Source organism: Thalassophryne amazonica, chromosome 9 (genome assembly GCF_902500255.1).
Source record: "Thalassophryne amazonica chromosome 9, fThaAma1.1, whole genome shotgun sequence".
Lineage (NCBI taxonomy): Eukaryota > Metazoa > Chordata > Actinopteri > Batrachoidiformes > Batrachoididae > Thalassophryne > Thalassophryne amazonica.
In genome coordinates, this window is record NC_047111.1 from 91259549 (window position 1) to 91285962 (window position 26414).

Sequence of the window (26414 nt, forward strand, 5' to 3'; positions counted from 1 at the left end):
ATAACTGGACACTGACACAAGTTTTGTTATTTTAGCTGTTTGCCAAAACATATTCAAGTAACATTAATATAATCAGTATGGGTTTAAAGTGCAGTCTCTCAGCATTAATTTGAGGGTATTCACATCCACATTGGAGGAAGGGTTAAGGAAGTACAGCTCTTTAATATGTAGCTGCCTCTATTTCAAAGGACCAACAGTAACTGGACAATTAATTCAAAAGTTATTTCATGAGCTGCATGGGTGTCTCCCTCGTTAAGCAGGTAAAAGGCCTGGAGTTGATTCCAGGTGTGGCACTTGGAAGCTGTTGCTGTGAGGTCACCACATGCGGTCAAAGGAGTTCTCACTGGACATGAAACAGTCCATCCTCAGGCTAAAAGAAAGAAGAAATCCATCAGAGAGATAGCAGAAATGCCAAATCAACAGTTTGGTACGTTTTGAGAAAAAACAGCGCACTGGTGAGCTGAGGAACTCAAAACGACCTGGATGTCCACGGAAGACAACAGTGGTGGATGATTGCAGGATCCTTTCCATGGTGAAGAAAAACTCCTTCACAACATCCACCCTTGGGAGGAACACTCTCCAGGAAGTAGGTGTATCAGTATCAGTATCAGTCCACCATAAAGAGAAGACTTCATGAGAGCATTCACCACATGGTGTAAACCATTAATCAGCCTCAAAAACAGAAAGGCCAGATTAGACTTTGCCAAAAAAAAAAAAAAACAACAACAACAACAAACAAATAAACAAACATCTAAACAAGCCAGCCCAGTTCTGGAACAGCAATCTTTAGACAGATGAAGCTAAGATCAACCTGTTCCAGGATGATGAGAAGAAGAAAGTGCAAAGAAGGCTTGGAACAGCTCATGATCCAACAAAAACCACATCTTCTGTAAAACATGGTGGAGGCAGTGTGATGGCATGGGCATACATGGCTTCCAGTGGCAGTGGGTCACTAGTGTTTATTGATGATATGACAGAAGACAGAAGCAGCCGGATGAATTTTTCAGTGTTTAGGGATATAGGTTCTGCACAGAGTCAGCCAAATGCAGCAAAGTTGATTGGACGGTGCTTCACAGTACAAATGGACAATGACCCAAAACATACTGTGAGAGTAACCCAAGAGTTTTTTGAGGCAAAGAAGTGGAATATTCTACAATGCCTGAGTCGATCACCAGGTGTCAACCCGGTCAAGCATGCATTTCACTTGCTTAAGACAGAACTTAAGGCAGAATGGCCCACAAACAAGCAACAGCTGAAGACAGCTGCAGTCATAGCCTGGCAAAGTATCACAAAGGAAGAAACCCAGCGTTTGGTGATGTCCATGGTGTCCAGACTTCAGGCAGTCATTGCCTGCAAAGGATTCCCGACAAAGTATTGAAAATGAACATTTTATTTATGGCAACGTTTATTTGTCCAGTCACTTTTGAGCCCCTGAAATGAGGAGACTTTCTAGAAAAATGGTTGCAGTTCCTAAACATTTCATAGTGCGAATTTGGTTGATGTGCGCATAAAGTGTGCATGAAACAGGAATCCGCACACCAGCGGCTGAAAGACAGAGTGTGCCCTGTGTGAGCCCATCAAACCCTCTTGCAGCAGGTCTGGTCAGAATTAACTTCAAAGCGAATCGCCGCTTTAAATGAAATGACACCTCTTTCCAAACGTTGTAACACAGACAAACTACAATTGGCTAAAACATTTTTTCCTTCCAAAATGAGACGTCCTGCATTCTTATGAATTACATCCTGATGTGCAGCAGAGCCGGCTGCAAGAGCTCAGCTCAGATGTATGGAAAGACTTTCATGCCAATAATGTCTGAAAGGAAATGCTTTTGACAAAAACAACAGATTTTATTTCTATTTATGTCCAGAGATAAAGGATCCAGTGACCAATTTCATATTTATTTACTTTTCAGACTCAATAAAATGTTGTTGACATAGAAAACTTATAATGCATACTTTTAGTACACAGACAATTCACAATAGATATCGATATTGATAACATCTTATCAATACCCATCCCTAGCCAGGACACGCGCAAGGCCAGCTGGACGCTGCCAGCAGATGTGGACATGATCAGAGCACACTGTTTCTCATTCATGTCATTTCATTACTATGTCAGTGACCGTGGGTCATCTATAGAGGAACAGACGGAACACATTTGTATTGCCTGCTTGATAAATGCGGTGTTTTTATATGGCGTGTGGTTTTATTTATTTTTTAAAATATGTCCATGTCCTTTCTGATATCAGACAGTTCCCCGCAGCTTTCACAGGACAGCGATCGTAGCTCAGTGGTGAAGTTTCTGATTGGTAATCAGAGCTTTTGGAAGGCGCGGGTTCGATTCCCGTGGGTAGCATGGAAATTTTATTTTTTTATTTTCACAGCAGCTACACAATGTGCAACCACATAGCGCAACTGCTGTGAAACACGATGTGTAACCACATTGTGCAGCTGCTGGCACTGTGTTCCCACATGCACCAACCATTGCACCGGCATTGTGCAAGCCTGCCCGTCGGCGCAATGTTTCCTGGTGCGCTCATACGAGTTCTACCGCCATGAGTCACCCTGGAGTTGCACGTATTGGCACTATGTGTGAAAGGGCCCATAGGCCCACAGGCCTAATTAATTTGTCAATTTACATCGCAAGTGTCAGTCTGGAGACACTATAATAAAAAAAAAAAATGGCAGAGTATTATTAAAACTTGTGCTGTAATGGAGAAAGTGAGTGCTGAGTAAATGTTGGTGATCTGGACACACAGTTTCTTACTCGGAGGGTGATGACCAAGTGGTTAGTGCCCTTGGTTTCAGTGCAGAAGGTTTTCAGTTCAAACCCCACCCTTAATACATTTCTCCATGTAATGTGGAATGCAATGTCGACTCGCATATTTGCCTCAGGTTAACTTAAGTCCTGTACAACCCCAGAGGCTAAACAGGGTGGTGTATATCCACGAATACCATTGCATGAAGACAAAGAGAGTATACCTTTCCACCCAGCTGGGACACTGGTTCATCACAGGTTACTTCACCAGCCAGGCCGCTAACAACTGGAACAATGCAAATAAAGTATTTTGCACAAGGACACAGCCAGACAGCTTAAGAGGGAATTGAACCCTAGTCTCTTGGGTGCCACTGAGCATACTCCCAGTGATGTCAGGTTTGGGCATTTAGGGCTGGGAATAGGTGTACCGCAGCATTGCTGTTAAAAAAAGTAACAATGAATTACAATCAGGTGTATTTTTTAAGGTTGTGATGTCACTTGAGGAGAAGTACAGTGTGTTGTTTCACACATACACACATTCTATGTCTCCTCAACTAGAACACAGAATAATGCCAGGAAGAAAGCCAAACAGAGTAGGGATGAGGTCTTAGCAGACTGTGGGTAGCCAAAAAAGTACTGCTACATGACCTGTTAAATGTCAGACGCCACAGTGTGGCCAATGAAAATATTTAGTTACGCTCGACAGACTTTTGGTAGCATGTGCAGTCACATTTGAAATTGTCTGCTTGGACGATTCTATGATCACACACTGGTTAGTATTCTAGCCTCAAAATGAAAAGGATGCAAGTTCAGTCCCAATGAAATCCAGATCTCTGTTGTGTGGGGTTTGCCTGCTCTCGTCACGCCTGCTTTGGTTTCTCTGTTTGGTTCATTCTCTCGGCAGAGGTTGGCGGCAACACTGGAAAAGTTGCAAAATCAAAACCAGATGAAAGCAGAAACTAGTATGGTGTTAGAATACTGGATGCATGAAGCTCTCAGTCTGAAAGTAATTGCAGGCTTTGAAGCGTTACGAATATTATAAATGTTGCAACATTTGATAGACTCCATGATTAAAGGTAGTTAATCACTTATCACCATGTATATTAGCACCTGTTATCAGTTCATTCTGGCTGAATACTAATGTTTTCCAGCTAAACCACCCTGACTTAAAGGCTTGGTATCTGTTATTTACCTGTTTTACATACTGTTTTGGTTCTATGCATCGTTAAACACACTCCTCACAGAGGTACAATCTTCCATATGGGGGAAAGTGGGAATCAAAAAACATACTAGTGGTTGAAAAACACCAAATTGGAAGATATAAGAAAGCAGTAAAGTACAAGGTCAAATGTAAAAAAAAAAAAAAAAGAAGAAAAAGGAATAGAAGAAGAAACAGAAGAAGAAGAAGGAATTCCATTCCAAGTGTGAAAAAACACTAAAGCAGGGACTGTACTTTTTTGGGCACTGAAGACAGAGTTAAAGATGCGTAAACATTCAGATTACGCTACCAAGCTAATCGAAGCATAAATACATGACTGAATCTGGACATTTATTTATTAGTTGAGGTTTTTGACAGGATGCTGAATAATGTGCTCTTAACATTATGCACTTATTATTTATACAATTTTTATAGGGTTATCTAAGGAAGAAAATGATACCGCATAAATAATCACACTAATGAGAATGAACAGAATTTTGTATTTACGGTATTGACTGCATGAGGAATTAATTGAAATACACACACAAAAAAAATGACACGGCCTCTGAAACCTGCAGAGTACACACAACCATAAATTGCTTGTGCTATAATTTTAACCGATCTGCAATGTAATGACTACACAATACAGATAGTGCACATGCTTTCAGGTGAATCCTTTACATCAACATGAAATACAATACATGAATGAAATATAATACATCACTGATTCACATTCAATAGCTTCAGAATGAAATCTGATTTCCATTAGAAATCTACCAAGATTTCATTGGTATGACGCTATTAAGTTGTCACTCAACCTTGGGAAAACTAAATGTATTATATTTGGAAATAAACAGGCACCCAAATGTAAAAATTTAACTATAAACAATAAGGAAATTGAGTTAGTAACAGAGAATAAATTTTTAGGTGTTATAATTGATAATAAACTTAGCTGGAAACCACATATAAATTATGTGAAATCAAAATTGTCAAAAACTATAGCCATTCTGTATAAAGCCAAAGACCTACTGCCGCAAGAAGGGTTACTTACTTTATATCATTCTCTGATGGTACCATATATGACATATTGTGTTGAGTCATGGGGAAACACTTACAAATCAAATACCAATCCAATATTCCTTTTGCAAAAATGAGCCATACGAATCATCTGCAATAAACAATATTGTGAACCAACTCATTCTTTATTTGTGTCTTTAAATTTATTAAAATTCATAGATTTGGTCGATTACATTACAATTCAAACTTTATTGCGAGCGAAAAACCAAGCCTTACCGAGACATGTCCAGAGTCTGTTCCGATTGAGGGAATCCAGATATAGTTTAAGAGGTTGTGCAATTTTTATGAAACCACCAGTAAGAACAAATGTAAAGGGTTTTTGTGTGTCTGTGGTTGGGGTGAGGAAATGGAACAAATGTTCAACAGAGGTTAGAATGAGTAGTACCTTAGTAAGATTTAAGAAACTACTCAAAAAGAACATCATGTCTAAGTATCATAAAGAAGCAAATATAATTTGATTTATATGGAATGTTCAATTTATAAGTGGGACTCATTGTATATTTGAATGTGTGGGTATGTATATGCGTATGTAGATATATAGATATGGGTAGGTGTATATGTATATAAGAGACTGTGTATATGTATGTATGTATATATTTATGTTTGTAAAGTATATAGGTATGTATATAGGTATATATGGCACAGCCCAAGCAGAGGGTCACCCCCAAGAGCCTGGTCTGCTTGAGGTTTCTTCCTTATAGGGAGTTTTTCCTCACCACAGTTGCCTAGTGCTCGTTCTGGGGGTTGGTAAGGTTAGTTCTTAGTGGCGTAAAGTGCCTTGATTCGACTTTCTTGTGATCTGGTACTATATAAATATAATTATAAGTGAATAGTATATTGATGTGTATGTCTGTGTGTCGACATGTAGTAGTGAATTTGTATTTATGTAAATATGACTGATAAGAATTGTTGGACTTGTACGAGCAGGGGTGGGCGCTAATAAGCTTTGCTTCAGCCCACACCCTTTCGGACTCACTAGTTTTTGTTGGGAAGGTGTCGTAGCACGGACCCACAACAGGGGGCGCAAATGAACGGACAATGAGTAAGCCTAAAAGTAACAATTTAATGTTGTAATAATACACAACTAAATTTACAGAAATTTGCACAGTCAATTAACACCAGGTGACGTGTGGGCAGGCTCGAAGATAGAAGACCCCCGACGAGAGAGAAGCCGCGTCCCACACGGCTTCCACCACCAACGGTCTGAAGAACACCGGAGCCGCCAAGTCCCGAGTCCCCAGGTGGCCTCTGTCTTCGGCTGTCGACCCTGGTACTGCTGGCAGAAAGCAGAGATAAGATGTATGAGTGTGAGTCCGCACACTCAGTAATCCACAGTCCATACACAGTTAGGAGGGAGCACCTCCACCTCCAATCACACACTCGTGCAGCTCCTGGTTTAACCACTTATCTGGGTTGGGGTGTGAGGCGAAGCCGTCGCTGTCACACCAAACGCCAATTCCTCAGACAAGGCAACACTCCAGGAAAACAGCTGCAAACAGAAGTTCAGGTTATACACACAAAGTGTCAGTCAGCAGAGAAATTACCCTTTCAATTGTAGTCGATTTCTCGGCGAGGAGGTGGAGTTGCAGTCCGGCTTTTATGATGGTGATGATGACGATGAACGAGTGACAGCTGGTGCAGGGGATGAATGATAGCTGTCACTTCTTCTGGGTCTGGCGCCCTCTCGTGCTTGGAGCCCGCACTCCAAGCAGGGCGCCCTCTGGTGGTGGTGGGCCAGCAGTACCTCCTCTTCAGCGGCCCACATAACAGGACCCCCCCCTCAACGGGCGCCTCCTGGCGTCCGACCAGGCTTGTCCGGATGTCTTGTGTAGAAATCGGCCAGGAGGGCCGGGTCCTGGATGAAGCTCCTCTTCACCCAGGAGCGTTCTTCAGGTCCATACCCCTCCCAGTCCACCAGGTATTGGAACCCCCGGCCCTTACGACGGACGTCCAGGAGCCTGCGGACCGTCCAAGCAGGCTCCCCGTCGATGAGCAGGGCAGGAGGCGGCGTAGGTCCCGGAGTACAGAGGGGCGAGGTGTGGTGTGGCTTTAGACGGGAAGCATGAAAAACAGGGTGAATCCGCAGTGAAGCCGGGAGTTCGAGCTTCACTGCGGCCGGGTTGATGATCTTGAGCACACGAAACGGACCAATGAACCTTTCCTTTAGTTTCGGAGAGTCGACACACAGAGGGATGTCCTTGGTCGAGAGCCACACCTCCTGCCCGGGCTGGTATGTGGGGGCCGGGGAACGCCGGCGGTCCGCATGGGCCTTGGCCCTCGTCCGGGCCTTTAACAGGGCAGAGCGGGCGGTCCGCCACACCCGGCGGCACCTCCTGAGGTGGGCCTGGACCGAGGGCACACCGACCTCTCCCTCCACCAGCGGGAACAATGGGGGCTGGTACCCCAAACATGCCTCAAAAGGGGAGAGGCCGGTAGCAGACGAAACTTGGCTGTTATGGGCATACTCGATCCAGGCCAGATGGTGACTCCAGGCCGCCGGTTGCGCGGAGGTGACACATCGAAGGGCCTGCTCCAGCTCCTGGTTAGCCCGCTCTGCCTGGCCGTTTGTCTGGGGGTGGTACCCGGACGAGAGACTCACGGTGGCCCCCAGCTCCTTACAGAAACTCTTCCACACCTGCGAAGAGAACTGGGGACCACGATCTGAAACGATGTCCGATGGAATCCCATGCAGTCGCATGACGTGGTGGACCAGGAGGTCTGCCGTCTCCTGGGCCGTTGGGAGCTTCGGGAGGGCCACGAAGTGGGCCGCCTTGGAGAACCGGTCCACTATCGTGAGGATTACGGTGTTGCCCTGGGACGGCGGGAGGTCCGTGATGAAGTCCAGGCCGATGTGAGACCAGGGGCGATGAGGCACCGGCAGGGGTTGGAGGAGTCCCGAAGTCCTCCGATGGTCTGCCTTGCCCCTGGTGCAGATGGTACAGGCCTGGACGTAGTCCCGGACGTCGGTTTCCAGGGACGCCCACCAGAAGCGCTGCTGGACTACTGCCACGGTCCTATGCACTCCGGGATGACAGGACAGCTTGGACCCGTGACAGAAGTCCAATATGGCAGCTCTTGCCTCTGGTGGGACGTACAGTGTGTTCTTGGGGCCGGTCCCCGGGTCTGGGCTCCTTGCCAGGGCCTCCCGGACGGTCTTCTCCACGTCCCAGGTGAGGGAGGCCACGACAGTGGACTCGGGGATGATGGTCTCGGTGGGGTTCGACAGCCCCGCTTTGGCTTCTTCTTCGTGCACCCGGGACAATGCATCTGATTTTTGGTTCTTGGTCCCGGGGCGGTACGTGATCCGGAAGTCAAAGCGCCCGAAGAACAGAGACCAGCGGGCTTGCTTGGGGTTCAGCTGCTTGGTGGTCCGGATGTACTCCAGGTTCCGATGGTCCGTGAAAACCGTGAAGGGCAACGATGCCCCCTCCAGCAGGTGTCTCCACTCTTCAAGAGCCTCCTTCACCGCGAGGAGCTCCCGACTGCCGACGTCATAGTTCCGTTCAGCTGGGGTCAACCTGCGGGAAAAATAGGCACAAGGATGGAGAACTTTATCAGCCTCCACGCTCTGGGACAGCACGGCTCCTATCCCTGAGTCAGAGTCGTCCACTTCTACTATGTACTGGCGATCAGGATCAGGCTGCACCAGAACTGGTGCAGTCGAGAACCGGCGTTTCAACTCCTGGAACGCGGCTTCGCACCGATCCGACCAGGCGAAGGGGACCTTGGTGGAGGTCAGGGCAGTCAGGGGGCTAACTACCTGACTGTAACCTTTAATGAACCTCCTGTAGAAATTTGCAAAGCCGAGGAACTGCTGTAGTTTCCTGCGGCTTGTTGGTTGGGGCCAATCTCTCACCGCCGCAACCTTGGCCGGATCAGGGGCGACAGAGTTGGAGGAGATGATGAACCCCAGGAAGGACAAAGAAGTGCGGTGGAACTCGCACTTCTCGCCCTTCACAAACAGCCGGTTCTCCAACAACCGCTGTAGGACCTGACGTACATGCTGGACATGGGTCTCAGGGTCCGGGGAAAAGATGAGTATATCGTCCAGATATACGAAGACGAACCGATGCAGGAAGTCCCGCAAGACGTCATTTACCAAAGCTTGGAACGTCGCGGGGGCGTTAGTGAGGCCGAACGGCATGACCAGGTACTCAAAGTGACCTAACGGGGTGTTGAATGCCGTCTTCCATTCGTCTCCCTTCCGGATCCGAACCAGGTGGTACGCGTTTCTAAGATCCAATTTCGTGAAAATTTGGGCTCCATGCAGGGGCGTGAACACTGAATCCAACAGAGGTAACGGGTATCGGTTGCGAACCGTGATCTCGTTCAGCCCTCTGTAATCAATGCATGGATGGAGTCCGCCGTCCTTTTTACCCACAAAAAAGAAACCAGCACCCATCGGGGAGGTGGAGTTCCGGATCAGCCCGGCAGCTAAAGAGTCCCGGATGTAGGTCTCCATTGATTCGCGTTCCGGACGTGAGAGGTTGTACAACCTACTGGACGGGTACTCAGCGCCCGGGACCAAATCGATGGCACAATCGTACGGTCGGTGCGGGGGAAGAGTGAGCGCCAGATCTTTGCTGAAAACGTCAGCAAGATCATGGTACTCCTTTGGCACCGCCGATAGATTGGGGGCGACTTTAACCTCCTCATTAGCCGTCGTGCCGGGAGGAACCGAGGATCCTAAACACTCCCGGAGGCAGGTTTCGCTCCACTGCGTCACAACCCCGGACGGCCAATCTATCCGGGGATTGTGCTTCACCATCCATGGAAATCCCAAAATCACTCAGGAGGTAGATGGTGTTACATGGAACACGATCTCCTCCCTGTGATTCCCAGACACAACCAAGGTCACTGGTTGTGTCTGATGTGTGATTAATGGAAGCAGGGTGCCATCTAGTGCTCACACCTGCAATGGTGCCGGCACAGCCACCAGGGGGAGCCCTACTTCCTTTGCCCATCTACTATCTAGCAGATTCCCTTCCGACCCCGTGTCTACCAGTGCTGGGGCGTGAAGGGTTAAATCCCCACAAAGGATCGTTACTGGGATTCGTGCAGATGTGCAGGGTTTTCCCGCGTGCGTGTTATGGCCCACCCTTAGCCCAGTTTCTAAGGACGGGCGTTGTAGTTTGACCGTTTGGGGCAGTCCTTCTGCCGGTGCTCACAAGAGCCGCAGATAAAACACTCCCCGCGGGCCAGCCTCCTTTGTCTGATGTTTGTTTTCACTTTGGCCCTGCTCGTGTCCATAGCCTCCTCAGCAGGGGGAGCTGTAGCCACACGGAGCTCTCTGGCAGTGAAGCGTGGGGACGACGTCACCTTTTCGGAACCGGAAGGAGGAGGGACGGCTCGTGCCCGGTCACGCCCCCCGGTCTGCTCCCGACGATGCTCGTTTAAACGGTTGTCTAAGCGTATAACTAAATCGACAAGCCCGTCAAAATCCCGCGGTTCCTCCTTAGCCAGCAGGTGCTCCTTCAGGACCGGGGACAGTCCATTTACGAAGGCGGCGCGGAGCGCAACGTTATTCCAGCCGGACCTCGCTGCCGCGATGCGGAAGTCGACTGCATACTCGGCTGCGCTACGGCGCCCCTGTCTCATAGACAGCAGCACGTTCGAAGCGGTCTCGCCTCTGTTGGGATGGTCAAACACTTGTTTGAACTCCCGTACAAACCCAGTATAAGACGTTAGGAGCTGTGAATTCTGCTCCCAAAGCGCCATAGCCCAGGCGCGTGCCTCTCCTCGAAGCAGATTAATAACATAAGCCACCCGGCTGGTGTCTGACGCGTACGTGACAGGGCGCTGTGAAAAGACGAGCGAACACTGCATGAGGAAGTCTGCGCACGTCTCAACACAGCCCCCGTACGGTTCCGGAGGGCTTATGTATGCTTCAGGGGACGGTGGGGGGGTTCGTTGAACGACCAGTGGAACGTCTGATACAGGCCCAGGACCAGCCAGAGGAGTGGCTGCAGCAGCGCCCTGATCGCGCGCTTCCACCCTGGCGGTGAGAGCCTCCACCCTCCGATTAAGGAGGACATTCTGCTCGGTCACTAAATCTAACCGAGCCGTGAAAGCCGTTAAGATCTGCTGCAGCTCACTCAACACGCCTCCCGCTGACGCCTGCGCTCCTGGCTCTTCCATTGGCCGTTCAAGCTCGGGTTGACGCCCCTCGGAATCCATGACGATGGCCGAGAAATCCTGTTGGGAAGGTGTCGTAGCACGGACCCACAACAGGGGGCGCAAATGAACGGACAATGCGTAAGCCTAAAAGTAACAATTTAATGTTGTGATAATACACAACTAAATTTACAGAAATTTGCACATTCAATTAACACCAGGTGACGTGTGGGCAGGCTCGAAGATAGAAGACCCCCGACGAGAGAGAAGCCGCGTCCCACACGGCTTCCACCACCAATGGTCTGAAGAACACCGGAGCTGCCAAGTCCCGAGTCCCCAGGTGGCCTCTGTCTTCGGCTGTCGACCCTGGCACTGCTGGCAGAAAGCAGAGATAAGATGTATGAGTGTGAGTCCGCACACTCAGTAATCCACAGTCCATACACAGTTAGGAGGGAGCACCTCCACCTCCAATCACACACTCGTGCAGCTCCTGGTTTAACCACTTATCTGGGTTGGGGTGTCAGGCGAAGCCGTCGCTGTCACACCAAACGCCAATTCCTCAGACAAGGCAATACTCCAGGAAAACGGCTGCAAACAGAAGTTCAGGTTATACACACAAAGTGTCAGTCAGCAGAGAAATTACCCTTTCAATAGTAGTCGATTTCTCGGCGAGGAGGTGGAGTTGCAGTCCGGCTTTTATGATGGTGATGATGACGACGAACGAGTGACAGCTGGTGCAGGGGATGAATGACAGCTGTCACTTCTTCTGGGTCTGGCGCCCTCTCGTGCTTGGAGCCCGCACTCCAAGCAGGGCGCCCTCTGGTGGTGGTGGGCCAGCAGTACCTCCTCTTCAGCGGCCCACATAACAGTTTCGTCTGTGTTTGTTTGCGGAATTGTTCATTTTTTCTATTTGAATATTTTGTGTGCCGAATAAACTTTGTCACATTGTCACATTGTCAAAACACTGTATTTCATGTATGTTTAATATACCTAGAAAGGGACTGAATTATAAACACAACTGACATGTTACTTGATAATGACTTAACCACATGTATACGTGTGTGTGTGTATATTTTCAAACTTACTCCCATTGTTGAAACTTCTCCTCATTTTCTGCCCGAAAGCCTAGGAGACAAGTGTGCTCAGGGCTCCCTGTTTGTTTACAAAATACACACCAGTGATGCCGGTAACACGTTACTCTAATCTAACCACTTTTTTTAGTAACGAGTAATCTAACGCGTTAATCTTTCCAAAGCAGTAATCAGATTAAAGTTACTTCTCCAAGTCACTGTGTGTTACTATTATTTTTGCATTGTGGGTCGATAGCAGCATTAAACTTGGTCCATGGGCAGGGGGTCGGGGTTTGACTGCACTGCCCACTTTCAGTGAGCTGTGAGCTTTTCATCCGCGGTTTTCTGCAGCAGCTATGACTCGTCCTCACCTCTTAAAGCGCAGTGACAACAGCACACCTGCACTGAGCTTTACAAAGACATTTTTATGCTTTTTTTCTCCTTTATTTAGAATTCTGAGCTGAGCTGCTCCGTATCTGCTTGTTAAAAACAGCTGATCCTCTGCGACGTGTCAACAACTAACACTATTTTCCACTGAAATGCACCTAAACTCTCTGAGGACCACATGATGTGAAAACGCAATAAAACTTTCTTACCTGTAAATCTGGTCATGTTTTCTGCATAAATAAATGTTATCAATTCTTTGTGCTCAAACACCAACGCAGGGGCGAATCCAGATGGAATGGGGGTGTGGGGCAGGGATGTGCCCCGCCCCCCCAACACCTCTAGATTAAAGGTCCAGTTTTGAAGCCTTTTTGACTACAACTACTAATACTACTTATAATGATAATAATTTTGACAAGTAAAATGTTTAGAGAGAATTTAAATGTTAGAAAAATGTTAGAAATAATTTAATAGTTACATTTATAAACAATGTAGGTTAGAAATAGCACGTTTTACTGTTACAGTGATGTCAACAGTTAAATATGAGGTCAAGAAAGAGGTCTTTATTTAAATTTTTATAAAAAACGTATTTATTTTCATTGAAGTCAAGAAAGGGTGACTATAAAGTGAGTTTTGGCAAAACAAGTATCATTGTCATGTTGAGGTGGCAGAGGGTTGTTGTCGGCAGCTGGGGAAAATAATTTAAAAAGTAACTAGTAATCTAACTTGGTTACTTTTATAATAGAGTAATCAGTAAAGCAACTAAGTTACTTTTCCAAGGAGTAATCAGTAATCAGTAATTGGATTACTTTTTCAAAGTAACTGTGGCAACACTGCATGTTACAGACCTTGAAATCCAACAGCAGGGGTCGCTATTATCCAAAGATTTATAAACATACAAAAAGAGAATTGAGACACCCCTCTGTCTCTCGTGCCCGCGCAAAATGGAGGGGAAGAGGTAAGGGGAAGAGCCAAGGGGTAGAATTGAGATTCAACATATATGTGGCCCTGTGACAGACTGGCATCCTGTCCAGGGTGTACCCCGTCTCACGTAAGTCAAGCTTTGACTCACTGTGTGCAATGTAGAGAAATGCTGGTTTCTCAGAGTGCAAAAGATGGAGAACCATCACCAACTTTTTCTCGGTCAGGCTCAAAACTTCTCAATCACTCCTCATATGTTTCAGAAATGCTCTGTGTTGTATTGATGATCATTTATTCAAAGCTTATAAACCAATAGCTCTTAGAAGGGTAGAAGTTGGGCGCTGTTGTGCACAAACTCATACATATTTACATGTAATCTCATGAAAGTCTGTTGTGAAGATGGGGATGTTAAATCAGTATATTTAATCATGGTGAAAGTACAAATGTACAAGCCCAATTCACATTGAGAAACACTGTTCATAAACTGTTGGACTATTTTTTCACGCAGTTGTTCACAAAGTGATGATCCTCACCCCATCTTTGCTTGTGAATGGCTGAGCCTTTTGGGGATGCTCCTTTTATACCCAATCATGACATTCACCTGTTTCCAATTAGCCTGTTCACCTGTTCCAAACAGGTGTTCTTTGAGCATTCATCATCTTTCCCAGTCTTTTGTTGCTTTGCTTTTTTGAAACGTGTTGCAGGCATCCATTTCAAAATGAGCAAATATTTGCACAAAAACAAGGTTTATCAGTTTGAACATTAAATATCTTGTCTTTGTGGTGTATTCAATTAAATATAGGTTCAAGAGGATTTGCAAATCATTGTATTCTGCTTTTATTTACATTTCATACAATGTCCCAACTTCACTGAAATTGAGGTTGTATGTAGACAGACACATTACATTGCAGGAATTGGTCTAAATGTTTTGAGAGCCCTGATTCTTACCTTTTTTCAACCCTGAAAACTTGCTGTCACAGGGTTCCACTGTAATGCTGTGAAAAAAAGCTGAATACATCTCGCATTCTCCATTATGGAGCAATGTACAAACCTTCCAAGCCTACAGGGGGCCGAATGTTTCAGGATCACAAGACCTCTGTGGCTCGTTTACAACAAATGTATGTCATAAAGTTCACAAAGTGCGTATCTGCAGCAGGTTTGCCATTTTCAAACTGGTCGGTAAAAAAAGGAGCACAATAACAGCAAAAAGGCATCTATGTTCAGCTGTGCTGATATTTGAATAACTCAAAATGATGTCTTCAGTGATCGAGCTGTTAAAGGAACGTTATAGGATTTATAAGGTCATATGATTGCTCTGTGCAGTCATATAAAAGCAAAGGAATAACAGGTCATTTTAAGGAGTGCAGACACCCTGTGGTGCCACTAGCGTTCCTTTGTCATGCTCCTGTATTCCAATATGATAATGTCTCCATGCACACCAAGAAAGACATTCGAAAGTGATGTCATAATCATGAGGTTGGGGTCATATACAGTGCATCCGGAAAGTATTCACTGCGCTTCACTTTTTCACATTTTCTAATGTTACAGCCTTATTCCAAAATGGAAATTTATTAAAAATAAAATAATAATAATAATAATAAAAAAAAAACCTAAGAAATCACATGCACATAAGAATTCACACCCTGTGGTGTGAAAATAAATATGCAGAGTACTAACTGAATTTGAATTGGGCAACTGCTAGGCAAAGAAGAAGATAAGGAGGAGGAGAACGTGTCCAGAGACAGTGGAAGAAGAGGAAAAGCAGAATGGTGGAAATGAGAGTCGGAACTTTGAATATTGGCAGTGTGACTGGTATAGGGAGAGAGCAGGCTGACGTGATGGAGAGGAGCACATAAAGGTAGACATATTGTGTGTGCAAGAGACCAAGTGGAAGGGAAGTTGTTGTATCATGGTGTGGATAGGAAGAGACATGGTGTTGAGTTCATTTTAAGGGAAGCGTATATTAAGAGTGTGTTGGAGGTTAAGCGAGTGTCTGATACGTTGATGAGTGTGAAGTTGGAAATTGAAGGGGTGATGATGAATATTACCAGTGCATATGCCCCACATGTAGGTTGTGAGACGAAGGAGAAACAAGATTGTTAGATGAGGAAGTGGAGAGTGTGCCCAAGCATGAAAGAACGGTGATAGGAGTGGACTTCAATGGGCATGTTGACGAAGGTAACAGAGGTGATGAGGAAGACGTGATGAGGAAGAAATGGGTAGATATGGTATCAAAGACAGGAATGTGAAAGGGCAGATGGTAGTGGATTTTGCAAAAAGGATGGAAATGACTGTGGTGAATACCTACTTTAAGAAAAGGGAGGAATACAGAGTGACATATAAGAGTGGAGGAAGGTGCACACAGGTGGACTACATTCTTTGTTGGAGATGCAAGCTAAAAGAAATTGGAGACTGTAAGGTGGCAGCAGGGGAAAGTGTAGCTAGACAGCACAGGATGGTGGTTTGTAGGATGCCTTTAGAGGTAAAGAAGAAGAGAGTGACAGCTCAACAAAGGATCAGCTGGTGGAAGCTGAAGGAGGAAGACTTGTGAAATTTAGTGAGCAGGTGAGACAGGCAGTGAATGGAGGAGAAGCAATTTTAGACAACTGAAAAAAGTACCGCAGCTGTGGTGAGGGAGACAGTTAGGAAGGTACTGGGTGTGACATCTGTACAGTGGAAGGAAGACAAGGAGATTTGATGGTGGAAAGATGTTCAGGAAAGCATAAGGAGAAAGAGGTTGGTGAGAAAGAATTTGGATAGTCAGAGAGATGAATAAAGTAGACAGGAATAGAAGGAGGTGCAGCATAAGGCGAAAAAAGAGAAGTGGCAAAAGCTAAGGAAAAGGCATAGAGGGAGCTGTACATGAACTTGAACAGGAAGGAAGGAGAAAAGGACTTGTATAAATTGGACAGACAAAGGGACAATGCGGGAGAGGCTCTGCAGCAGGTTGGGGTGATAAAGGATACAGATGGTAAAGTACTGACAAGTGAGGAGAGTGTGTTGAGAAAGTGGAAGGAATATTTTGAGGAGCTGATGAATGAAGAAAATGAGAGGGGGAAAAAAGCTGGGTGAGGTGGAGAGAGTAAATCAGGAAGTGCAAGAGATTAGTAAGGGTGAAGTGAGGGGAGCTATGAAGAGGATGACAAATGGAAAAGCAGTTGGTCCAGATGACATGCCAGTGGAAGCATGGAAATGTTTCAGAGAGATGATAGATTGTTTAATAAAATCTTGGACAGTGACAGGATGCCGGAGTAGTAGTAGTAGGATCAGCTCTGAGTCCATTCTTGTTTGCAATGGTGATGGACAGGTTGACAGATGAGATCAGAAAGGAGTCTCCATGGACTATAATGATTGCAGGTGACATTGTGATCTGTAGTGAGAGCACAGAGCATGTTGAGTCTAGCCTGGAAATGTGGAGATATGCTATGGAGAGAAGCGGAATGAAAGTCAGTCGGAGAAAGACTGAGTACATGTGTGTGAATGAGAGGGAGCCCTGTGAAACAGTGTAATTTCAAGAAGTAGAAGTGGTGAAAGTTGATGAGTTTAAATTCTTGGGGTCTCAAGTGTTCAATGTAATAGAGTGTGGTAGAGAGGTACCAGTATCGGGTATCTGCCAGACACCATATTCATTTACTTGTACTTGTAATCATAAATCTTTTCCGATACTATGATAACTGATACCCCTTTACAGCAGCGTGATGTCAACCTCTCAATGGGGATTTTCACGCACACGCTCTGTAATTTCTGGACTATAAGTCACTGCTTTTTCATACGTTTTGAACACTGCGGCTTAAACAATGATGCAGCTAATTTATGGATTTTTACAGGCTTTCATGTAATTTACTCATAAATCAAAATACGTCTATCAATGCTGTCTACTGATTGGCTGAAAGCCACAGTCTTCATGCGGAGTAAATTCCCACATGGAGTAAATATAAAGTCTTACCTGTTTGTTTCAGTAAAATTCATCACATTCTGAAGAAAAATGATCACATAAAGCCTCCTGAGTTTAGAAAACAACATCTGAAAATACTTTAATTAATTGTCGTGGCTGAAAAAAGTTCCTCTGTGACTTTGGCACTTTGTGCAACATTTCCTTTGTCAGATCACAGTTTCAGCGGTGGAGATTGTCAATCAGGTGGCTGAGTTTCAGCCCGTGGTGGCTGTCCAAGCTGATGCAAGACCGGCTCGGTCTGCTACAGGTGCAATTCGTTTGTTGGGTGTCTGTGGCACAGTCAGCTGAACCTCCTTTCCTCCTCACGGGCCACACTTTGCACCACAAGTTGAAAGAGTCACTGCGCCTAGTTATCGTCTCAGTTACCACAGTCATCAGGAGATTCTGTCTGCATGCGATGACATTATCCCATGATCCACAAAGAAAAAAAATGTTAAAATTACTCAGTTTTGCCTCCATGTGGAGCAGAGATGCCACGCAACACTGTGTGTGCGTGTGCGCACAATGCCGCTCATCAAAATTTTAATGTTTCACCTTTGGAAAAAAACATTTATGGTATGTGTTTGTGTATGTTACCTGTGTGTATTTAATTCAAAGTTTAAACAAAATAGTGTGTAGAGTGAAAGGCTGCTTAGATCAGTGTCACACACTGCAGATAAAACAGAAACAGTTTCACAGTGAATAACGATGACAAGGTTCTTTTCATCAAAAAGAATCTTCCCCTCAAATTTTCGATAAAGGCTTAGTCCTGCGAACCTCTGGAGGTGGCCTGCTGAGGATGTGCAGGGTGGTCTCTCTGCAAAGTTCTCACACTGCTGGGCCTCTCTGGGGAGGCAAAGAGGAAGGCCATCAGGTCTGCAACTAATGCTGCAGAGAAAGCCACAAGGTGGCTATGGATCAAGACGGCAGATCCGTGGGCAAACGCTGCTGGGACACAGGCCGAAGTCTGATCAACCCTGGTCGGGTCACCTGGGCGAGGGTGTCTGATGTTGTAAGACCAGTAACACCCAGTGACCCCAGGTTACATCACCGATGAAGTGTCCCAGCGCATGTGCAAGATGTATCTTTGCCCTCACAGACATACAAGTACACAGACAAGTAAGACATACACAGACAAGTAAAGTTAGTGATGGACAATTTCAGTTCTGTTACTGGTGTGGTGTTATATATTTTGTAGTGCTGATGTCCACAGGTTACATTTAAATGAGATGTTCGGCAGTGTTATGTTTGTTAAGAAACATATGATTAATTTTAAAGGACAATTTGTTGTAGTCAAAAAGTGAAGTTACATGATTTAAGTGAAATGTCTGCAGTGCAGTTTGTAAATCAAAACAAAGCTGATAATGATATTGGTAGCAGTTGCAGCCAAAAAGTAAGGAGCAACTAATGACTAAAACATGTTTTCAAAGTCATCATAAAATTGTAACAGTATCATTAAGTATTCGTATTGGTACTCGGTATCAACGAGTACCCAAATGTATGTACTCATACTTGTACTTAGTCTGGAAAAAAGTGGCATTGGTGCATCCCAAATAATTTTGATCAAGAAACATCCGCTGAGCATAAAATAAATTTTTGAGTTTTGAGCCCAGTTCAAGTTTGTTTTTGGAACTAAGAATTTTTTGTTTGGATAAATTATTTTCTTCAAATGCAAAAGTTATGCTACAAAGGAATTCTACGTTTCCAAAATTGTTGCATAAAATCACAGAAGTAAGTATGGGTATGGCAAGTTCTGTTTAGGATTCCTTTTGTAACCAATGCGTTGACAAATTAAAAATGCTTGTCATGTCAAAATTAAGGCCATCACACTGGCTTAGTGGTTGACACTGCTGCGTCACAGGGAGAAGGTCCCGAGATCGTTTCCCTCCTGGCCCTTTCTGTGTGTATAGGTGTGTTCCTGGTTCCAGGGTTCCCTCTGGGTGCTCCAGCCCCCTGCCACACAAATTTCCAAAGACATGCACGTTTGGTGAAATGGTGACTCTAAATTGGCTGTAGCTGTGAGTGAGAGTGTGGTTGTGTTTTTCTGTCGATATGTGTCAACCCTGCGATAGACTGGCAGCCTGTTGCCCAATAAAGGTTGGGACAGGCTCTGGCCCCCCCTTGACACAGAACTGGAATAAGTGCATTCAGAAAATGAATGACTGAATACCAACATGACTGTTGGAAAGATGAGCATTCTTTAACCCCTACTAAAGACTATAAAAAGTTTCATATTGCTTTTTTGTTGTTGTTGTTCACTTTACTCAATAATTACAGTAAGATGAGCAATTTCAAGTTTTCATTTTTACAGTGTAATGCACTGCTCCTAAAACAATAAATATTCAGAGCAATTCTGGGTTAATATCAGCTGGAAAACAGGGAAATACTTATTTTACAAATCTGAACTGGCTCATTGACAGCTTAATGGTTGGCATATTTAATTGAATTTCTGCTTTCAGGAGAAATAATTAAATGTGAAGTTTTGTATATTATACCGCAAACATAATGAAGGTGGTACAAAATGTTTGCTATAAACAATGTACCTTTATGAAAACTGCAATTTTTCACATCAATAGCACTAATGAGTTGTAAAATTTATACAGAAGGAAGATATCATTCGTATACGTAAAAACATGCCTGCCTACATTCACCAACAGAAGAAACTGATCTGTGGCTGATGTAAGTATTGTTAAGTGCACTGTCAGGTTAAACTGTTGGCTTCAGTGAGTGAACCGTTTTGTTCACAGTAAGTTCACTGGCACTTTGTGAAGGTTGCTGGCTCCTAATCTTCTGGAGGTGGACATATCATGGGTGTTTTGGTGGCTTCCCTCACGACTATCCTTCTTGCACACTCATTCGATTTTTGACAACGCCCTCCTCCATACAGATTTACCACAGAGTACCAGGACTGATTGGATTTCTTAAAGATCCCAAATGCAGTCAAAGACATATTCAGTGACTTGTTACAATGAAATGTTACAGAAAACTGGCTGCAAAAATGACAATTTAGTTATTTTATACTTAAAGGTGTCCATACCCAGACAGCACACATACAATGTCGGTTTTAGATTGTACAGCGGGCGTTGTTTCACACTGATCAGCATGAGGTCGGCCAAGAGTCAATGGTACAGTTCCTCCCAGCACGACTAGAGCAGCTAGATAGCTGTGACTGAATGTTATATTGTTTCTATTTTAGACTAATCTATCATGGCGATATGACAACAGAAACACTGCATTCACAACTGCTGTGATCAGTGGTTTTGAAAACAGATGTAAAAACTTCAGTTATTTCTGTCATCATATCACTGTGACAGATTAGTCTTAAATGAAAGAATGAACTGAATTTCAGGGCTGTGAAATGAAAATTGGGAAATCAGAGGAAAATTCGCAAATTCCAGTAAATCCACTCAAAGCCACAGTGTCTTTTTTCCCCAATAAAAAAAGCACAAAATAAAAGTACATTAATAAAAACTAATTTACATTGTTGTGTAAATTCATGTAGCCTAAATTCATTCAAAGCCACAATGTCTTTTTTTTTCAATGGAAGAAAGTCTAGAAAAGATAAAAAATGTACATAGTCTTTTCTGAAGTTCTTTTTGAACAGCACAATGTTTATTTTCCAGAGAGAAAAAAATTCTTACCAGTTTGCTTTTCCCATTTATCTTTCAGGTGTGTTCATGAAGCCAGCAACAATTCCACGGATTCTTGTCCTTATCACAATTTTTCAAGCCGTCTTTCTCGCCATCTTCGCTCTGTCTGATGTCACTCCGTGACACAGACATGTTGCAAATTCTTCTTTTAAAAACGTGAAAGTTCTAAAAGTTTGCAACGTCCACATGCTACGTTTAGGTAAGGTTCGCACAGGAGTCACAGTGTCACCGCAGCAACCAACCAGTTCCGCTTTACGACAACTGTCTTAACAGCCAGGATTTGAGTGGTGTTTATTCTCCTCGAAACTCCGCGGATCCGAGGAAACTGGTTTGTATCTGTAACACACAGATCAGTGTCCGCGGACTTATAAAACTTGCATGATGTCGTAAAAAAAGAACGCTTTGCGATAAGCATTTTAAAAACTCAGTAACGATCACGATTAAAGAGTACAACACTAACGCCCCCGCCCCCCTCCCCATGATCCGCAGAGTTTTCACAGCCCTGGAATTTAGTTTGGGCGCGCGCACGCACACACACACACACGCACACACACACGCACGCACACACACACACACACACACACACACACACACACACACACACAGACACACACACAAAAACAAACACAAAAGACAAAAAATAATCCAAAAGAAAAACATGTTATGGCCCAAGCAGAAGGTCACCCCTTTAAGGGCCCCTTCACACATAATATGAATGTGGCTGAATTGCGCATGAAGCAGGAATAGCATGCAATATGTGTAAAATCTGAGCTGCCTCCAACGCCTCATACACCTGTTGCTACAACTATTCGCGCACACCAGCGGCTGAAAGACAGCGTGCACTGTCAGAGCCCATTCGATCCTTCTTGCGGCAGGTGTCGGCCAAATTCCAGGTGACACACATGAACATCTAACACCGTTTGCTTGACACTTTGAAAATGTGTGGCCACTGGCGCTGTTAGCACAAAAACAATCAGCAGATGATCACTTTCGAGCTGGCGGTGAAATTTGTCTAAGTGCCCCCACGACTGTGATGTACACTGCCAAGTACACATGTGGTGTGCCAGAGTGTCGGCTCCCCCCACAACACGTGTGCGTGTGTTTCGCACGCCCCCAGCTCTTTCCCAACACATGGCGTGCATGTGGTCCCCCCCGCAGGCGAGGCACCTCTCATCTAATCACACTGACACCTTGGTCTGTGTGCCCAACGGACGGGGTGGGGGGAGCTGTTGACATCTGTGGTTCTGGACATCAGCTGCAGAAGAAGTACTGTATTGATGGTCAAGCACGTGTGTGTGCTTGCTGTCCTCATGTGGAAATACGTAAGGTTAGACCTTACTATGTGAAGTGCCTTGAGGCAGCTGTATTGTGATTTGGAGCTATATAAAAAAAATAAAAAATGAAATGAAAAATGAAATATTAACAAAGAAACAATGCTCGAAAACGAGTAGGAAATAAAAAAAACCCAGCTACCCCCTTATCACTGTTCATACATTAAAATAAATGGCAACAATAAAAACCATGCAACGTTCAGTTGTGATCACAGTCACTGCTGACAAATGTAAACTTCACAATGGAGCTAACATGGGAAGCTAATGTTTTAAAGACAGATGCAAAAATTTGGAGTTATTTGTGGCCCAGTGATCAACTCCAGACAACCTGAACATAAGTAGGAGAAACAAAGCCTTTGACAAAAGAGATAAATGTCTTGAAAAGGCGACTATGTTAGACTACTTAATGAAATCTTTCAGTGATTCCATATTATATATGAACATAGTGAATTCAGGAGATGCCATTGTTGTTCGCCCCATCTTCCCAGAATGCATTCTGCACAGCAATGATGGTGGTATCTGCAACAGAGTCTGTTATTTTCAATAAGCTTGGCGCAAACATCACGCAAAGCGACGCATGAAAAACCGTGGCTGCGCAACCCTCAGCTGTACGATCACATTAGTTACAAATGACGATGACACACAGTTGGCTTTGTCGCTTGATGCGTATTCTCAAGTCGTGCACATCTCCATAAGATGTGTTGTAAATCACTTGAGAGGTGCTATCTGCTTACAAAAACAGCACTTTCAGATTTAGGGTTTATTTCTCACTTAATTTTACAAAACGTGAGAAATATTTTAGATTTATATAGAAACACAGCTGTTTCAGAGGATTTTCCGCAATGTTGGATTATTTAATAATAAAATTTAAGTGTTTTTTAATGTCCACTTACATGCAAAATTAAAGCATATCAGCAATAAATTAATATCCCTGTTGCCTGTGTGTGATGTCAAGTCTGGACAAAAACCTGCCTGGAAATAACATGGTTTTCTGTGCGACCAAGCACTTGCAATTATGTCTTTTTGAAAGAAATGTGTAACTATTTATCTTATCATTTATCTTATCTTTATTAGCTAATATATTTCTTGATTCAAGTCATTCCATCAGATGTGGAGGGCGTAGTTTCTCACACAATTTAAGTTTCCCTTAGATATTCTATGCATTAGGACTTTGAACTCCAAACAATAACACACCTCTGAGTAGTGTCTCTGGATTAGTGAGCTCTCCCATAGGTTTTCTTTGGTCCTGGGTTCAAATACTATGCACACAGAAATGCACGGTCATTTGCTATTGCTTATTCCACCTACAATAGTTTGTTTATCTGATTTATGAGTCTTAATAGTGTGATCACCTTTGTGAGTCACTGATTTTACCTGAGGCCAAATTATGGCCATTGGTTGTTGTGAAGGCTTTGTGTCCGTTCGTCCGTCTGTCTGTGCTCAGCATAACTCCAGTCCTATTATTGCCAGGGTCTTCAAATTCACAGGGAACATTCTTGGGACACAGACCTTGGACAAGTTCAATGATGGCTAATCTTGACCTATTTTAAGAGGTCAAAAGGCCACATTGTTTCCTATTTTTATCTTCATACGGCTAAGGGTATTTTAGCATTGCATTATTTATTTCTTTATTTTTTTTAATCTCCAAGTGACAGCAGTTAATTGGCAGCCAGATGAGGTGGATGACGACAAAGGACGGGGCTCTCCTGAGCCTGGCTGTAAGCTATTTAACACACACAGATGGACGCACTGCCTCACATACATGCATTTCAAGAATTGAGGATGGAGAAGAGTTGAGACTGAAAGACGTATAGATACACATAGTAAAAAAAAGAGAACAGAACACACAGTCAGGACATGTAAAACAGTCCGGTTGTTAAGCGCTGATGTAACGCATCACGTGATAAATCTGTTTCCGGGTCCAGAGACCTCCAAGTTTACAACTAAAGTTACGCCTGTTTGATCCTTTTACGGATCTACAGTTTAAGTTTAGTTTATGTTTACATGGTGCGCAAACCTCCGTCCCTCCCTTCTCCGCCTCCACCTCCGTCAACGGCATTCGTCTGGTTCTATGGTCAGAACACTTAATAAAACTTTTTTTTTTCTTTTACTTTACATATTTTATTATGCACGGGTAAAATATACATGTCTGTTTGTTAATAAAAAATTATTTATTACAATAAACAGGACGTTAAAGTGCAAACTTCAATTTCTCCCAGAACAACATGAACAGGAAGCGATGGCAGCTCGCAGCAACTCCCATTGAAAATAACAGAGAAACAACCTGAGCGTCAGACATTTTTACATAAAACAAACGCAGTAACAACGCCTAAAAACCCAGTTAATATATCCAGGAGAGTTTTAGGCACAATATACAAAGAGTTTTATGTTGTGATGTTAATGCTGTTGTCCGTGTGCAGCGGTGTAAGTGCAGCCTGATCAGATCGTCTCAGTGCAGTTCTCGATGTTAATGACAACGTGCCTTTTTTGTTTGGAGTTGAAAATCACATGATGCGTTATGTCACACTTAACAACCGGATAAGGACGGTTTCTCACACACTCTGGACACACTGCACTGCGGTTCCTCTAAGTCAAGCTGTAGATAACAAATATTTTTTTCTTATGGCTGTGATGTTTTGATTTAATAACAAAAGCAGGAACACAACAGTCTCATCTGTTTTTTTTTTTTTCTTTTTTTACTTAACTCTTGTCTGTTTTTGCTGTCTGTCAGTCTAAGACCTTTGCCGTCAGACCAAGCTGCACAGGTACATTTGTCAGCATCATTTTCTTGATGTCAGTAAACCATTGTATTATAAGCAGTTATTTGATTTCTCACTGTATTTTTTTCTCTCTGTATTTCTTATAGCTGTTGAAAGGCTCATTTTAGAGCAACTTGGAGAACTCCAACTTAAGGTGGAACACAAAACGGTGGTGCAGAAGTCCACCACTCACCACAGACAAGATCCCGATGATGAGAAGCTCACCTCCACCCTTCCCAATGCTTCTCTCAAGGATCTGGAACTTTTTGCCTAAAACCAGATTAAAGACAAGCGGTGACAGAGCCTTTGTAGCGGCTGCCCCCAGGCTCTGGAATTGTCTCCCCTTTAATATTAGATCATCCCGGTCCCTAGATACTATTAAAGCCTGTTTAAAAACCTATTTCTTTTCTCTGGCCTTTCCTAAATGAGCGATTACATCTCTGTTTCACCTTAGTATTTCTTCTGTTTTTCCTGTTGCTTAATGCGGATAAATTTACCTTATTTGTAGTCTTTCAGTAGGATGGCCCAAGCAGAGGGTCACCCCTTTGAGTCTGATCTGCTTGAGGTTTCTTCCTCAATATCATCAGAGGGAGTTTTTCATCACCACTGTTGCCTGTGTGCTTGCTCTAGGGGTTAGTAAGGTTAGGTTAGACCTTACTTAAGCGTTGCACCTGAGGCAGCTTTGTTGTGATTTGGCACTATGTAAATAAAATTAAATTAAATCAAATTAAATTATTCCCTACTACTTTTTACTGTTTATTTTACTTTGTCTATATCTGTTTTACCACCTGCTGTAATTTTATTGTTATTTTTTTATTCATTTATTCACAATTGGAGGTAACTTGGTGCCCATTTTTTAATTATGTACAGCTCTTTGGTTTTCTCTGGGCCCCTCCCCAATCGGACCGGGAGTGACATGTTTAGCCGCATGTTCTCCTTGAATTGCTGGCTGTCTGAGTGGTGTCCAAAAAATGAGGTGGGCTTCATAGATAATTGGCAAAGCTTCTGGGGAAAACCTGGTCTTGTTAGGAGAGACGGCATCCATACCACTTTGGATGGAGCAGCTCTCATTTCTAGAAATCTGGCCAATTTTCTTAAATCCTCCAAACCGTGACTATCCAGGGTTGGGACCAGGAAGCAGAGTTGTAGTCTTACACACCTCTCTGCAGCTTCTCTCCCCCTGCCATCCCCTCATTACCCCATCCCCGTAGAGACGGTG

General features: G+C 44.1%; 1 protein-coding gene and 1 long non-coding RNA gene across 7 annotated transcripts in view; one reads left to right on the plus strand and one right to left on the minus strand.

Annotated features, from left to right (window-relative positions):
- The window catches only part of msi2b (musashi RNA-binding protein 2b), a 965373-nt gene that overhangs the window by 200501 nt on the left and 738458 nt on the right, over positions 1-26414 (minus strand). The gene's annotated exons all lie outside the window — the stretch shown is intronic.
- Positions 1020-25531, plus strand: LOC117517656. The gene is made up of 4 exons (XR_004562785.1): positions 1020-1484; positions 7223-7233; positions 19069-19073; positions 25521-25531. It is a non-coding gene; the product is annotated as an uncharacterized LOC117517656 (long non-coding RNA).